This window comes from Caretta caretta, chromosome 22 (genome assembly GCF_965140235.1).
Source record: "Caretta caretta isolate rCarCar2 chromosome 22, rCarCar1.hap1, whole genome shotgun sequence".
Taxonomy (NCBI): Eukaryota; Metazoa; Chordata; order Testudines; family Cheloniidae; genus Caretta; species Caretta caretta.
This window is the reverse complement of record NC_134227.1, coordinates 22,275,717-22,291,426: the sequence shown is the minus strand read 5'-3', so window position 1 is coordinate 22,291,426 and position 15,710 is coordinate 22,275,717. Positions and strand designations below refer to the sequence as shown.

General features: G+C 45.3%; 1 protein-coding gene across 7 annotated transcripts in view; it reads left to right on the top strand.

The window, feature by feature from the left end:
• Positions 1-3,338: 3,338 nt before the first annotated feature.
• SIK3 (SIK family kinase 3) overlaps positions 3,339-15,710 on the top strand; it is a 152,218-nt gene continuing 139,846 nt past the window's right edge. For 5 of the 7 annotated variants that reach the window (XM_048827172.2, XM_048827171.2, XM_075122252.1 and 2 more), the window contains exon 1: positions 3,340-3,497. The gene's annotated coding sequence lies outside the window, so the exon portion shown is untranslated. Of the gene's footprint in view, positions 3,498-15,710 lie in introns of all 7 variants that reach the window. The other 2 variants (XM_048827167.2, XM_075122251.1) reach the window with 1 other exon arrangement.

Below are 15,710 nucleotides of genomic sequence, written 5' to 3'. Positions count from 1 at the left end.
GACTACAGTGGCTGGCGAGGAAGCACATTTGGTGCCACTGGCAGTAACTTCTACTGACAGATCATATTTAATCAAGAGGAGAGGGTGAATCAAACAGACTGTGTACTTGCCTTTCTCTGGAAAATTAGACTTCCTGGTAGCTATTTTCTGGTGCGTGTGTTCTGGTAAACAACTGAAAGTAAAACATCTTTGGTGTTGGGTGCAAAAAGCTGCTTGCCTTGAAGTATAGGGAAAGCTGGCAGCATGGGGCTTCAAAAGCACCAGGATGAGACTTCAGTGAGCATGAAGGGATCACTAACTCATTATTCTTGCTCTCCCTCCATAAATACTGGCGAGGAACTGTTAACAGTGCAAATGTAAAAAGAAAAGGAGTACTTGTGGCATCCAATAAAGTGAGCTGTAGCTCATGAAAGCTTATGCTCAAATAAATTTGTTAGTCTCTAAGGTGCCACAAGTCCTCCTTTTCTTTTTGCAAATACAGACTAACACGGCTGCTACTCTGAAACCAGTACAAATGTAGGTATTCTTGGTATTAATCCTGTTCTCAATTTTAGCTCTGAAAGTTTTGCCTATACCCAGAAATTATTTTAAAGAATTACTTTGATTGAGGCTCTTGGGTCACATTTGGTGCCTTGAATTCTCTTTAAAAAAATATTTTTAGGGATTTTTTGAGAACTTCTCAAATTTCAGGCATGTTTGGATCCAGGGTTCTGGTTTGTCCCCATATAATAATCTGATGGGGAAAATCCTCTAGCTTTGGAATATTTTTAACTTGGCACAAAAGCTTACATTTTAAAAAAAGACACTAAGTCCTAGGAATTGTATCCTACTGGCACCATAGCTGCATTTAGCAGATGTCTCCAGAGATATGCCAGTATGTGCTGGCTTCTCTTGTGAGAGGGGAGCTAACCAGTGGGAACTGGTGAGCATGAGAATCTAAGACAGCAACTTCAGCAGAAATGTAAGTTTCTAGCCCTCATGATTGCAAGGCAGCCTGATTGCAAAGAGAAGGAGATGATAGTAAAGCAATTACAGAGAAACTAACTAGGCTGGTCAGTTTCGTAGGTACTCTTCACAGAAACTGTCAAGTATGATATCAGCTTCATGCTGCTGTTGGTTGGATCAGCTATGGAAAATGCCAGAGGCAGAAGATAGAGCTATTTATGGGAGAAGACTCAAAAACATAGAGGGGAAGTGGTAGAGAAGTCAAGAACTTCCTTTCAAGTAGCTTGGTGGGAAGGATAAGGAACAGGTGGAGGATGATTGGTATATTCTAGCCGGCAGCTAGATAAAGACTGAAAGATGGAGCCCCGAGCAGGGTCCATGAACTGTAGGAATCTCAACATTTTCCCTATTTTCAGAAGTTGGGATGGGGAGTGGGTCAGTTTCTTACAAGGGTGTGGCTCCTGGACCTCACCATTGAGTCCCATCTCTTGGGGTTAGTTCCTGTGGCTCACAGGTGTTCGATAACATTGTGAAGTCTGTCACTTTGAGTGTCACACCCAATGATTCATATTGGCTATGGAGTAACTTGTTGCATACCGAATGGTACCATGAAACTTGTGCACATGCACGCTCTTGACTGTACATGTTATATGTCTAGTAAGGCATTTGGATATCACAATGATGGATACAATCTGACTAGAATAGAATTCCTTCATAATATGTTTCAGAGTAACAGCTGTGTTAGTCTGTATTCGCAAAAAGAAAAGGAGGACTTGTGGCACCTTAGAGACTAACCAATTTATTTGCGCATAAGCTTTCGTGAGCTACAGCTCACTTCATCGGATGTAGCTCACGAAAGCTTATGCTCAAATAAACTGGTTAGTCTCTAAGGTGCCACAAGTCCTCCTTCTCCGTTTTCATAATATGTGGTGCTCGTAAAAAGAGAAACAGTCTGTAGGACGATAGCAACTCTCCAGTTCTGGTCCCAGTTACCTAAAGCTGCTGCCTCCTTCTCTGATCCTGTTGCACCTGCAGTGCCTGTCCCCTTACACACCCTGGGCTCTGCAGATTGAGTTGTCCCTGAATTCCTTGTCCTGCTGTTGGGCAGTAGGGTCATCCTCCTCCACTCATCCCCTTTCACACCTACCAGGATACCTGAGTGGGCAGCATTTTTCACAGAGGTGGGAGATTCCAATCCTGGGGTGGTGGTGAGGGGGTCTTTGTGTGTCCCAGTTCCGAAAGGGGGTGTCCCAGATTTAGGAGAAGGGGGGTGGGTCCTAGTTCAATGGGGCTGAGGTGGTCCCAGTGCAGGGGGAGTCCCCATTTGGGAGGGGGGGGCTGAGCTGGGGGGTCCCAGTATGGGGGAAGGGCCTGAAGGAGTGTCCTGGTGCAGGGGGTAAGGGGAGGGAATATCCCCGTTGGAGGGGGCACTGAGCTGGGGGGGTCCCAGTGTGGGGAGGGAAGGGGCAGGGATGTCCCCACGGGGGGGCCAAGCTGGGGGGGGTCCCGGTGCAGGGGGGAAGGGGCAGGGATGTCCCCACGGGAGGGCCGAGCTGGGGGGGGTCCCGGTGTGGGGGGGTAGGGGCGGGGCTGTCCCCACGGGGGGGCCGAGTTGGGGAGGGGGTCCCGGTGCGGGGGGGGAAGGGGCGGGGATGTCCCCCCTGGGGTTCCCAGTGCGGGGGGGGAAGGGGCGGGGATGTCCCCGCGGGGGGCCGAGTTGGGGAGGGGGGTCCCGGTGCGGGGGGGAAGAGGCGGGGATGTCCCCACGGGGGGGCCGAGCTGGGGGGGTCCCGGTGCGGGGGGTAAGGGGCGGGGATGTCCCCACGGGGGGTCGAGCTGGGGGGGTCCCGGTGTGGGGGGGGTAGGGGCGGGGGTATCCCACGGGGGGGCCGAGTTGGGGAGGGGGGTCCCGGGGCGGGGGGGGTAGGGGCGGGGATGTCCCCACGGGGGGGCCGAGCTGGGGGGGGGTCCCGGTGCGGGGGGGGAAGGGGCGGGGATGTCCCTGTTGGGGAAGGCGGGGGTCTCCGTTGCCCAGGGACCCTGAGGCGAGAGCGGAGGCTCCGCCCTATTGCGCTGGGGCCTGCTTGGCCGCGGAGATGGGGGAACGGGGGGGGGCTTCCCCACACTCCCCGGCGGGGCTTCCCCCAGGGACTGTCCCCTCCCGCGCCCCGTCGCGTCTCCGCTCTAGGCCCCGCTCCGCTCGGAGTGACGCGCGGAAACGGCGGCCGCTTTGCTGGCGTCAGTGGGCCCCGCCCCCGGTGGTTGCCGTGGCAGCGGTGGCCCCGCCCCCGGGCCGATGAGCTCACGCGGTGCCGCAGCCCCGGGAGGGGGGGGGGCTTTCTGCTCCTCGTACCAAGATGGCGGCGGCGGCTGCAGCGAGCGGCGGAGCGGGGGGCCCCCCTCCAGCCCCCGGCTCCCGGCTGCCCCCGGCCCCGCCGCCACCCCGGCCCCCGGGCCCCGCCCGCATCGGGTACTACGAGATCGAGCGGACCATCGGCAAGGGCAACTTCGCCGTGGTGAAGCTGGCGACCCACCTGGTGACCCGGGCCAAGGTGCGGGGGGGCCCGGGCCGGCGGCGGGAGCCGAGGGGGCCGCGGATACGGTCCGGGGGGCTGGGCTGGTGGCCCGGGCGCAGGGGGGCTGGGCCAGCGTTGGGGGGCTGGGGGCCGGGGGGGTGGGGATAAGGTCGGCGGGGGCGGCACGTCGTGCGTGGGGCTGGGCAGCTGCGGGGGCGGCGGGGGCCCCGGCCTGCTGCTGGCTTCGGGGTCCGATCCTGGCTCCCCCTCCCGCCCCCCCGCGGCAGGGGGCTGGTGTCACCCCGGGATGCCCTGGGGCGCAGTGTGCCCAGCCCCACGCACGGGGTCCCCGGGGGCTGCCCCCCCGGTCTCCCAGGGCGGGGGGGGCCGTGCCCGGAGCGGGGCTGGTGCCTGGGCTGTAGCTCCCCGTTCCGCAGCCTCCGCCTCCAGCTCCCGCAGCTGGACCCGGAGCCGCTTGCCCTGGCTCCGCGCTCCCGCCGCTGCCCCGGCCCACTGAGGCGGCTGGGCGGAGTGACTCTCCCCCGCGGCTGGGTCTCCGCCTGGGTCAGGGCCCCCAGGACCCTGCCGTGCCCTGCGAGCTGCTGGGCTTCAGTGTCCCTGCTCAGTGGCGGTGCTGCACTGTTCTTATGCAACTGCTGCTGCACAGGGATGTGTCAGGAGCCCTGCACGATGTTAGCAGTAGCTCCCATGTGCAACTGGTCACTTGTGTTGAGGTTTCTCTTGTGCAATATGGCTCAGAACACAGTGATGGACAATGTCCCTGGCTATGTTTTAAGGGCTTGCTCAAGGGTTAAAATCAGATTGGGCAGGCTGATGGAGAATCAAAACTCTTGAACTGAAAGGTTCTAAAATTCTATCATTCACTGTCTGTGCTTTGTTCACAATCTGCATTTCTTAATTGCCCTGTTCATCTTGGATAGTGAAAATGTATTGGTCACTTTCACTTTCTGGTTCTTTTGCTGCACTGTTTGAATTCCAAACTTTTCAGGGGGAAGTTTAGATCCTAAACAAAAACTGTTTATTTAAAACAAAACAAAAAACACCAAACAAACAGTGAAAGCATTTCTCAGTATAAGGTTTTGTGAGACCCTGATCCTCTGTATCACTGACACCAACCAGTGAAATGTCTTGTTTTGTGTGAATGTCATACATATTTTGGGCTCCTCATTCCTCCCTGTGTCCACTTTAGAAGAAGTTGCTGCTCTGAACAACTTGGGTAGGGCTAACACCTGTTGATGTAGCATTCTCAGGCCTTGATGATAGAAAGCTTTTGTATTGATGACCCCTTTGACACAAAAAGAAAAGGAGCACTTGTGGCACTTTAGAGACTAACCAATTTATTTGAGCATAAGCTTTCGTGAGCTACAGCTCACTTCATCGGATGCATACTGTGGAAAGTGTAGAAGATCTTTTTATACACACAAAGCATGAAAAAATATCTCCCACCACCCCACTCTCCTGCTGGTAATAGCTTATCTAAAGTGATACAGCAAGCATCTGAATGTGACCCCCCCCTTTATACATTAAAAATGGGGGGGGGGTCATTTAATGGGGGCTTGGAGCTGTCAGTCCCACAGAGCTGATAGCTTGTGACCCCCAAGTAACCACCTTGCAACCCCCTGAGGGGTCACGGTCCCCAGTTTGAGAACCCCTGATCTAGCATATGAGTTTTTGGTACAGCCCCAGGTAACAAAAAAAGCTGCAGAAAATGCTCTTTCCCAATTGGATGGTGGATTCTGAACTCTGTTGTCATTGTCTCAGTGTTGGGTTTAGTCAGAATGACTGTTACCTGAGGAAGAGCTCTGTGTAAGCTTGAAAGTTTGTCTCTTTCACCAACAGAAGTTGGTCCAATAAAAGATATTACCTCACCCACCTTGTCTTTGTGATATTGGTGCCATCCTCTTCACCACAGACCTTTTGTCGGTTCTCACGAGTGAAAATAGCATTCTGAAGAGTTTTTACTATCCAATGCCATGCAACTGCTTTGATCCTGACTCTTATTTAATTAATTTCACATGGATAAACCTGAAAGAAGAGCTGACTTTGACTCCTATCTGTTTTGGATAGGAGCGGTTATTGGCGAACTTAATAAAGGGCAATACTTATGTTTCAGTTTAAAGACAAACCTTTCCCCAGATATTTTTTTAAAGAAGAGTTTGAGTCTTCCAGGACTATCCCATAAACTGTAAAGAATAAAACAGAGGAAGAAAAGACTTAATATTTGCAGTATGCAGGCAGGTCATTTTGAGGTACAGATTAGCTGATGGGTATATCACTTATTTGCATATCAGAAGTCACATTCCAGCAACTAATAAAAGTATCATATTGTCATTTTTAGTACCCCATCCTCTGTCTTCCAGATTTTAGTGCTGAATATGCCAGTACATGCTGCAACAGTGCAGTGCTCTGTGGGTTCCTCTGTAGAAGCCATAGTGTCCTGAAAACCCTAATGGAAACTTAATCAGGGGCCATGCTGGTCCAGCAGGGCTGTGGGTCCTTACCACCACAGACCATCTTTTCTATGCCCCTGTCCATTATATCAGCAAATTGACAGCAAGGGAAAGTCAGCCTGTCAAGAGTTTTTTGGCTTGCACACTTTTTGATTGCCATGTAAATTTCAGGAGTCAAATCCTGCTGTGACACTGGTGTAACTACAAATTAATGCCTCCATTTTCTTAAATTCTGGATTTACACCCATCTGCCTGAGTAGGACTTGTCCCAGAGGCTGTTAAAGTTTAATCTAAAGTAATGTAATGCCTACTGGACAGTATCTTTTAGTAGTGGATTAGCTGCTCTTGTCTATGTAGTATTTACAACATTCAGAGATGCCTCTGCCTTTAATTGCAAGATGCTACAGTCTAGCATTACTTATGGCTTGATCGTTACTTGCCCAGTGATGATAACTAAGCTTCCTGAACTTTGCTGATAGAAGCAGGAATGCTCCCATTTCAGCTGCTTTAAATGCTGAAAACTGAGCATCTTGATTAGAAATCAGCCCTTCAATTATTAACTGAGCTCCTGTTTTCAGCATTCCTAGCTGAGTCAGGCTTTGTACTGAGCATTGTTAATTCTGAAGGTTGTGAAATATTGAAGGTTGTGAGTTGGTTTATTGCATGTGAATGGCTAAAGATCTTGCGAGATAGTGAAAAGATGAACACAAACTTAACCTTTGACTGGCCTATTTATGACCAGATGGCCAGTAGTGCGTGTATTGAGACTACCAAATGTATATAACTTATGACCTAAGAATGGGTTGAACTTGAATCTCCACTAATGAAAAGCCATTGCACTAAGTTAAGGCCTGTGCCACTTGCATCTGTAATTCTGAAGTTGGTTAACTTAATTGTCCTCTTCCATATAGGAGACATTGTATATATTGCATGGTATGGTGGTAGATGTTAGATGCTTCCAATCCTTAAATCCAGAGAGAGAAATTATAGTGGCAGCTTATGTACTTTCAGGTTCTCCAATAGATGTGGAGCAGGTTTCCATTCTCTAACTGGAAACTGAAAACCTTCAGCACCAGGATACTCTGGGTTCTGAAGAGCTAGTTCACTTCAAAACTCACCTCTGCCTGAGAAGCAGAGCGGGAAAAGAAAAGAAAATCACTTCATATGTAGGACCTATGTCCTCCCCCAATATTGTTCTTATGCTGTTCTTGCTGTCCTCACGAGCTGTCAGTAGTTTGGACATTGCTGACTGTGATGTACAAACAAGGGGGAAATCAAAAAGCTATATTTAAAACTCCGTCAGAAAGATGGGGGTTGTTGGGAAGAATCAGTATTAAGTAAATCGGAAATGGCTAACGTGTTATGGAAACTCCGTTGTTTAAGAGGGCATTGAAAGTTCCAAAATGAAACCCATGAAGCGTTTGTTTTCTTCATAGTAATGAATTGTTTGACTCAAGGAAAATTACTTAAACTGAATCTTTGTGAAATCACCCCATTTAGTCAAGTAACTAAAACGTTGATAATGAAACTCGAGCATAGTACAATTAGTCAATGCAGCCGAATCAAATTGCTTAACAAATTTGATGCTCTGACTTCTCATTGGAAGAAGCTTATTTTATTCTTCAGTGACACTCAAACTGGAACCATGCCCTTCCAAAAGTAATCACAGCAAATGTCGATAACTTTTAAATGATGATGATTAACCTGCTTGGTACAGTTCAAAGTTTTTTACCATTTTGTGAACTTAGAGATTACCTGTTGATCTGAGATCTTTTTCTGTCTGGTGTAGATATTCTACAAGTTCAGATGACTTTGATGTGACACCTGGGCATGTCTTGATTTAAATACTGTAGATCCCCCTTCCCACCTGAAAAAAGAAATAAACAAAAACCTCATAACCCATTACTTAGGTCAGTGGCGCTCAACCTTTCCAAGCTACTGTACCCCTTTCAGAAATCTGATTTGTCTTGCGTACCCCCAGGTTCCACCTCACTTACAAACTACAGTACTTGCTTCCAAAATCAGACATAAAAATACAAAAGTGACACAGCACACTATTACTGAATAATAGCTGACTCTCATTTGTACTATATAATTATAAAATAAATCAATTGGAATATAAATATTGTACTTACATTTCAGTATATAGAGCAGTATAAACAAGTCATTGTCTGTATGAAATTTTAGTTTGTACTGACTTCCCTCGTACTTTTTATGTAGCCTGTTGTAAAACGAGGCAAATATCTAGATGAGTTGATGCACCCCTTGGACGACGTCTGCGGTACGCTCCAGGGTACACGTACCTCTTGTTGAGAACCACTGACTTAGGTTGAGTATTATAATTCGTAGCCATTTTGAAACTGACTAGGACATATCTTTATTTACATAGCTAGTATGTTCCCACGTTCTGTATACTTCACAACAATGGTCTGGTATGTCTTGCTGACACAAGACTGTAGTTTACACAACTGAATTTCACAACTTAAATATGGGTCAGTAATGTTGGGGACACTTGTGAAAGGAACCATATCATCCTAAAGGGCAGGATGCTTGGGGTCATAATTATCCCTACAGGAATTAACTAAATAAAAAGGCATAGCTTGACAGTTTATATATTAACTAAGCCAGCAACTTACTTTCAGGCCCTGTTATGCAAACTTGGAATCTAGTATGCGGTAAAACAGAGCTATTCTGATGGCTGGACAGGAACTGGAGTTATTTCCCCGACTAGGATTAATTGGGCACCTGCAGGATATCTTGCTACATCTCTCCATTTCTGTTTCCTGCCTCCTGTCCTCCCTTCCTCTGTCAGTGTTCTGGTGTTTCACAAGAATCAGTCTTTGTTTTTTGTTTTAAAAATCCTCCAAGTGACCTATTGAATGGATTGTTCGCTGCACAATTTCCATTTATAAATCATCCAAGTGACTTTATTAGTATTCTGACTCTGGTCAGACACTGGAGTTTTTTCTAATGCCATGTTCTTTCATAAGAGTTGAATGGTGTTTGCTGATAGAGATGACTGCATATACTGTGGCACATCTACCTTCACCTTTCCTCATGTTCTGGATAGTGTTGTAAAGCTTAGTGTATTATTTTAAAATCTGTCTTCACAACAGCAGAGATGTTACAGTCCTGAAAGCTCTTTGCAACTCTTTTGCTCCTTTTTGTCAGCTGCAGCATGCAGTGATCTACTCCAGCTCTGCTGTGAGGACATATAACTACATGCCTTTCCAAAGGCTTTTGAGCAGTTTCTGACTTTTTGTTTTTGTGCTTTAGTTTTTTGTTTTTAACAAGGAACACATCACTATGTAGGTCAAGCCCTCTCTGTAAACTGAGATGTTACCATGAGTTCACAACCCATTGTGATGCACTTACTGGGGTTTTCAATCATCAGTGAGAGTTAGGTGTTAAACTTTGCGTCAGTTTCCCCCAACATGGGATAAGTGGCTTGTCCAAGGCCACAGAAGGACTCAGTGTCAGGAGTTCTGGCTTCCAGTCAAGTGCTTGATCTGCTAGACCATACTGTCTTCCTGCCAGCCAAATATGTATATTCTTGGGTTCACAGAACTAGATAACATGCAGAGCCCAGAGCAGGTCTGACTCTTTTAGGTAAAAGTATTACTCATTCAAGCATTGTTTATCTAGAGTACAGAAGTTTCATGTTTTCCATAAAAAAAAAAAATTGATCTGACATGCAAATATGGTGGTTGCAAGGTAAATTTAACTCCTTGGCATGACATAAACCTGCTATTTCAGGTACAGAAGCTGGGAGAGTAGTGGAAACGCTAGTGGTGAACTGATGTGTCCATTCTTTTGTTTACTTCTGAGATGCCCCTCATTGTTGAACTGGAATGCCTCTCAAATATCTGCAATAGAAATAACATTTTCCTTCCTTTATAGCCTATTAAAGATATAGCTTAATTAGATTCTAGGCTTAGACCTATACATGAGTAACTTTGAGGCAAAGAAATTAATCTGGCATTGAATTCAGACAGAAGTGGGTCCACAGCACTTAAAACGCAGTATGAGAACTGGTTGGCTGACTTAGCTGGCAGTGGGAGCGGGCTGCCATGGAAAGGGCTTGGTTCCGTGACTATGGCACTGTAGCTCCGGCATGCGAAAGGCTCAGGGAGCCACAGTGATTCTTGCCTGGATTCTTGTTTTCCGTAAAAGGTAGAAAGTAAAGCTGCTCCCAGATGGGCTAGGAGTGAAGAGTGCTCCATGCTCAACCCAGTTGTTCCCCATCTTGAGCATGTCCATAAGGCATGTGGCCATGGGGTAACCCCAAAGCCTCTGCTCAGAGCACTCCTAATGTTCTGGTCATGGAGGGGTGTTATACTGGGTTCAATACGCTGTGATTCACCATTGCTCTGAATCTTATCGAACAGAAACAGGTTAATACTCTTGCCATTAGCTTCATAATGAACTGTGTGAGCAGCTAATATGGTAACCTTGATAGTCACTTTCCCTTTCATCAATATCCATTCGTACACGTTTTTTCTCCTGCTTTTTTCTTTCAAACATAAGAAACCCTGATTAATTGTGAATCACAAATAATTCCTCTGGCACGCAGTATAATGTTACTCACATGGTGCTGATCTTGCTGCTTATATGTTCCAAAAGAGCCACTGTATTTCAGCCATTGAATAGCCAGGTTTAGTGAATTCCTAAGAGAAGGAAAGGGTCTTCTGGTCCAGGATATTTACTGTTCTTCACTTCCATTGACAACTACTAGTGCTCTCTTCCTGGAAACCAGTAGGGTGGGGGTGTGTGTGTGAGAGAGAGAGAGATGTGTTAAATGTAATGTAGATAGTACCTACTGATTGCATGCTGAATTGATGGCATCTAGCATTTCACTATATATTTCTGAGCTGTACGAAGGAATTTACAAATAGCCAATAGATTAATGCATATACACTGTTGAGCATGAGACTCTGTGTAGCAGGCTCTGTCATGGTGACAGCTTACACTGAAGACCTTGAGAACAGGATTTGTGTATCATTACCAGCTGATAGGGCTTTAACATTCTCATTTTGAATTTGATGAATTGGCCTCCTTGGCTAAAGAACCTAGTGCTTGCTTAGCATTTTTTGGAGGGGATAATAGTCTACTCAGGCATGGCTTTCAGGCAGTCTGCTCTCCCAGCTTGTCACTGGCCGCTTGTTAGGCAAGGTTATGTCTTGTTTACTTGTTACCCTTAAGGCATTCCCTTCCCATCTTATAAAACACCTGTGTCCTAGCTGTGTGGATGAGCTTTGCTGAAAAGGAACAGAAGATTTGGGGTGAGGGGTTCTCTTAGACTATCATGTTTTCATTGAAGGCATTTCCCTACTAGGCATTTGTAGTTTTGACTTTTTTTGCCTTAAAGTAACCCAGCATTTCATTGCTTATTCTGTTGAGGCTTTGGAGCTGTGTGCCAAGAGGCAGGAAGGCTGAGTGTGTAAAGAGAATAACTGACGATCAAAGTTCTATTTCATAGGCTAGGTTCAAAAATAGCCTCCCTGAGGAAGAAAAGCAGGTACTGTGGTAACTAGTGTCCTAATGGGCTCGTGTCTTCCTTCTTAGTACGGGGCTAAGTGGCAGTATTGTTTTTTGTCTTCTCCCTAGTGGCATAGATGTGACATAGGGTCTTTAGGACTCCTGCCTCATGGTGGAGGAATAGCACTAATAGGAAGTACCTGTGTAAATACCAACTTTTTAAGGGAAGGTTAGACTGTGAGAATCTGTGAAAAAATCTCTAACAGCAAGAAAACACTCACAGTACTGCAACTTTGTACAACTCTCCTGTAAACTTGCTAGCCCAAACACTCCCCTCTTCTCTTATCCTTGCCAAAATCATGAAAAAACTAAATTTACTATCTGCAGCAAAGAAAAATTTAGCGAGACCGCTTAAGCATATTTGGTAAGCCCCATCACCCAAGTGTTAGCATGTCAGAACTCTGATTAGAATTCTCACTGGGCAGATAAATCACAGAAGGCAGTGAAATTCTGTTCACTAGTGTCTTGACTTGATTGTAGGAACTGTAGCAAGTTGACAAGTGTCACTTACTGCCTCCTAATTATCACAATTTTTTTTTGCCATCTCTAGTCTTCTAGATAGAACTAAATAACTAATTAGTAGTGTCTGAGGTGTCATGGAGACAGAACCCCTTTTCCCTTCCCCATCCCTAAAGATTGCTCCTGCAACTCAGGCTGGAGACAGTGGTGAAACCATGTAGTAGAGCTGATAGTGTTAAATTTGTCCAACTCATCGGTGAAAGCTCGGAGTGTGGGGACATCATTCTAAACAGCATTCTCTTCTTAATTGCTCTTACAGAATGCCTGCTCATTCATCCAGAATGAACACTGCGTAGAGCTTGGTGTGACTTCAGTGCTCCCAAAATCATTGATGTTAAAAATCACAAGTTTCTGTACCACAGAGATAAAATTGCCACTGATGTGCTTAGGCCTTGTCTGTATGAAAAAGTGGTTTAACTAAATGATTTTTAAAACTCTTCCGTTAAACCAGTGCAAACTTCTAATGTGGATACTCAAAATCAGTTTAACCCTTGCTTATGTCAGTTCAGCGACACCAACTTCGTATGAATTAACATAAGCAAGGGTTAAATTGATTTTGAGTATCCACATTAGAAGTTTGCACTGGTTTAACTGGAGAGAGTTTTAAAATGATCTAGTTAATAGACAAGTGCCATGGATTTCAGACTAGGCCTCCATGCCAGTCTAGGGGATTAATATGCTGCATTAACACTCAAGTGAAGAAACCCCTGAAGGACTATGATTCATTATTAGTCATTGGCATATTTCTGGTAATTGACTCCTGTGTCTCTATACTTGAGGCGAAACCTCTCATTCTATCCATTGTCCATCAAAGGGAATTATGTGGCCTCAGCTAAATTTCATAGTCAAATTATACAAACACACAAACTCCCACACCTGATGGAATTGACACAGTTTGTGCTCAAATATAGCACAAAGTTGGCTGCATCTTGGGGAAGTGGGGGAAGAAATGGTTTCACTTCACTAGTCAGTACTAATCAGTGAGGATGGACAGGATATCCCAGGACAGCCTGGATTGATTGAAATGAGCCAAGGAACCAATATATGGCTATGGGCTCTCCATTGAGACATTACTGTACTAGGGTAGAGTAGCCAAATACTGTTGAATTGAAGAACTTTTAACACTAACATACAGCGTGCATACTTCACTTTTACTATTGGAACTTTCTCCAGCAGCTTTATGTATTCTGTAATGAAAATTCGTGCTGCGAATTATTAGTAGATCAGCCACATACTTGCTCAGCCAGCTGTAATCCAGTATATGGTACTGTGGTAATATCCAGTTTAAAATTTAATTGGAAAGCTGTTAACTTTTTCCTAATCCAGCAATTCTGGATCTAGTGTTCAGCTTTGCTGTTCTGAGAAGAATGCTGTGGCACTAATTTTTGTCTAAAATCCTTTTATTGTCACAGGAGAGGGCAGGCACTAAGGACTGAGGTGCTCTCTCTATGCTGATAATATGCCCGGCATCTTAAGATCTCCATTCTTCTGGCCAAGCAGGATGGGACAGTGCTGTTTTTGCTGTAGCTCTCAGGCAGAGGACCTGCGGGTGCCAGCTGGCAGGGAGTAGGAGTTGGCTAGTAAGGATGAAGCGTGGAAAGGAAAGTCTCAGTAGGAATGGGACAAGAACTTTGCATCAAAAGTTGTGAGCCAGCTAGGAAGTCTGAGGTGAGTTTGTGTTTCCTTTTGAACTTTGTTAATAAACCCAGATCCCAAGAAGGGCTTATATGTCAAGCATGTCAAAGACATAGGAGTGCACAAGGAGGGAAACCGAGGAAATGGCTAGTCTGAACTCAAGCCAGGGCTAGGTAGCGCTGCTGCCTGCTTCTGTGAAATGATAGTTCTTGAGTTCAAAACCAAGCTCCTGGTAGCCATGGTAACTAATTGGCAATCTTAGGTATGCAGATAGGGTGACTATCGCTTTATATTTTTGATCAACAAGATTTGGAACCAAAATCCTAGATATACTTGTTCACCAGTATCACCACCACAGTGCATAAAAAGCACCATTAAGTGTGGTTGGCTCAGAGTGACTTACCTGCTTTGGGTTCAAAAATCTGTGCAATTTATCTTCAGCACCAAATGCTTCACTGATTTAAAGCCACCCCACAAAAAAGCTGGGAGCCAAGAATTGCTAAGAATCCCTACTGTAATAAATATATGCATGCACATGATGAGAAATAACATTTCAGTGACAAATTATCTTGGCAGCTTCAAGATCTGAGAGTTAGCTTTTGTAGAACTGTTTAAAAACAATGGAAGAAGTTCATGGGATCCAATCTGGGGATGAGTCAACTGATTTGTAAATGACGGATCTTACTGCTCTGAGCCATTCTAGGTTGTCTCTTATTTTGATATTATACAACCAAAAGCATCTTGGCTACTAACAGTTGATATAATTGGTCTCTTCACCATACATTTGAATCTCTCAGTTGTTTGCTGTCTTTGTATATGGTTTACCACTTGGAAGCTTTTCCTTCAGTTTTTTAAAGCACCTGATGTAATTCTAGTACGTTGTGTGGATTTATCAGATTTTGGAGATGGGATTGAGGGGGAGGAGGGTGAAAATTTGCATAGGATACCAGTATGCAACTGAGAAACTGAAGCTAGGGCTAAAGTGATTTGACAAAGCCAGGCCTCAACAGTTGTCCATGTTCATTTAGGGAAACACATAACTTGATATTAATGGGAATAAGACTGGGGTTGAAAAATTGTACCAAGGTGCCTCCATTAAAATATGAGTTTTGAGACTTGAGCGTTACCTTCTGTGTACATATTTACACTTCCACACAAACAGCCCTATACTATCTAGTGCTTCATGTCCCCTTCAGATATCTGTTTTTCCTAGCATGCTTAGCCCCTGTTTGTACCAGACTTAAACATGTCAGTAGCTCTATAACATTTCTAAAGGTTATGCAGTTATGTAGGAAATCTCCTGTAAAACCAGTTTCCTGCATTAATGTTCCCCATTGTTTAGTACAGTTTCTCTTCATTCTGTCCTGTTAGGGTGTTTAAATACTGAACTGTCTGGTTTTGTCTTTCATTCATATTCCCTGAGAACTCTGTGTGATGTAGTGTTGGCAATTGGTATAACAGCGAGCAGCATTGAAGGAACAGTAACGTTTTCATTGTGCGTGTGACTGGCAAAGGATTGTCAATAGAGTTCAGTGATGCGAAAAAAACATGGCAGTCTTCTAGACAGAAATGCTTCCAAATTTTCTCCCCTCTCATCAGCTTTTGAGGAACTAGGTTCACTGGAATCCTGTTCGGTCTCATCAGCTATTTTCTATGTGTGTTTGTGGTACCTCTAGAGATGGCAATATATTTAGTTTTAAACTTCTCAATAGACTGCCAAAAGCAGCTGAATTGAAAACACCAAAACTCAAATTTCACCTGAAACTAAGTAAATTAGTTAAGTCTTCAACAGGCTTTGAAGGAATAAGCTTACAAATGAAGATCCTGTTAGCTCTGTGTATTTATGGCTAAGTATAAAAATCTCATAAGATAATATGCTAAATTGCAGTGGATTCTTATTTGTGGCTGTTTTTATCAGTGAAAAAGAGATGCACAGTATCTGAACAGACTTTTGCTTTAAGTCTAAAGGCTTGCAGGTATGTAGTGTGAGACTGATCAGTTAAGCTCTCTGGGGCAGGGACTGTCTTTATTTCTGTGCTTTGTACAGTGGGGCACTGATCTCTAATTTGGGTCCTTAAGTGCCTTT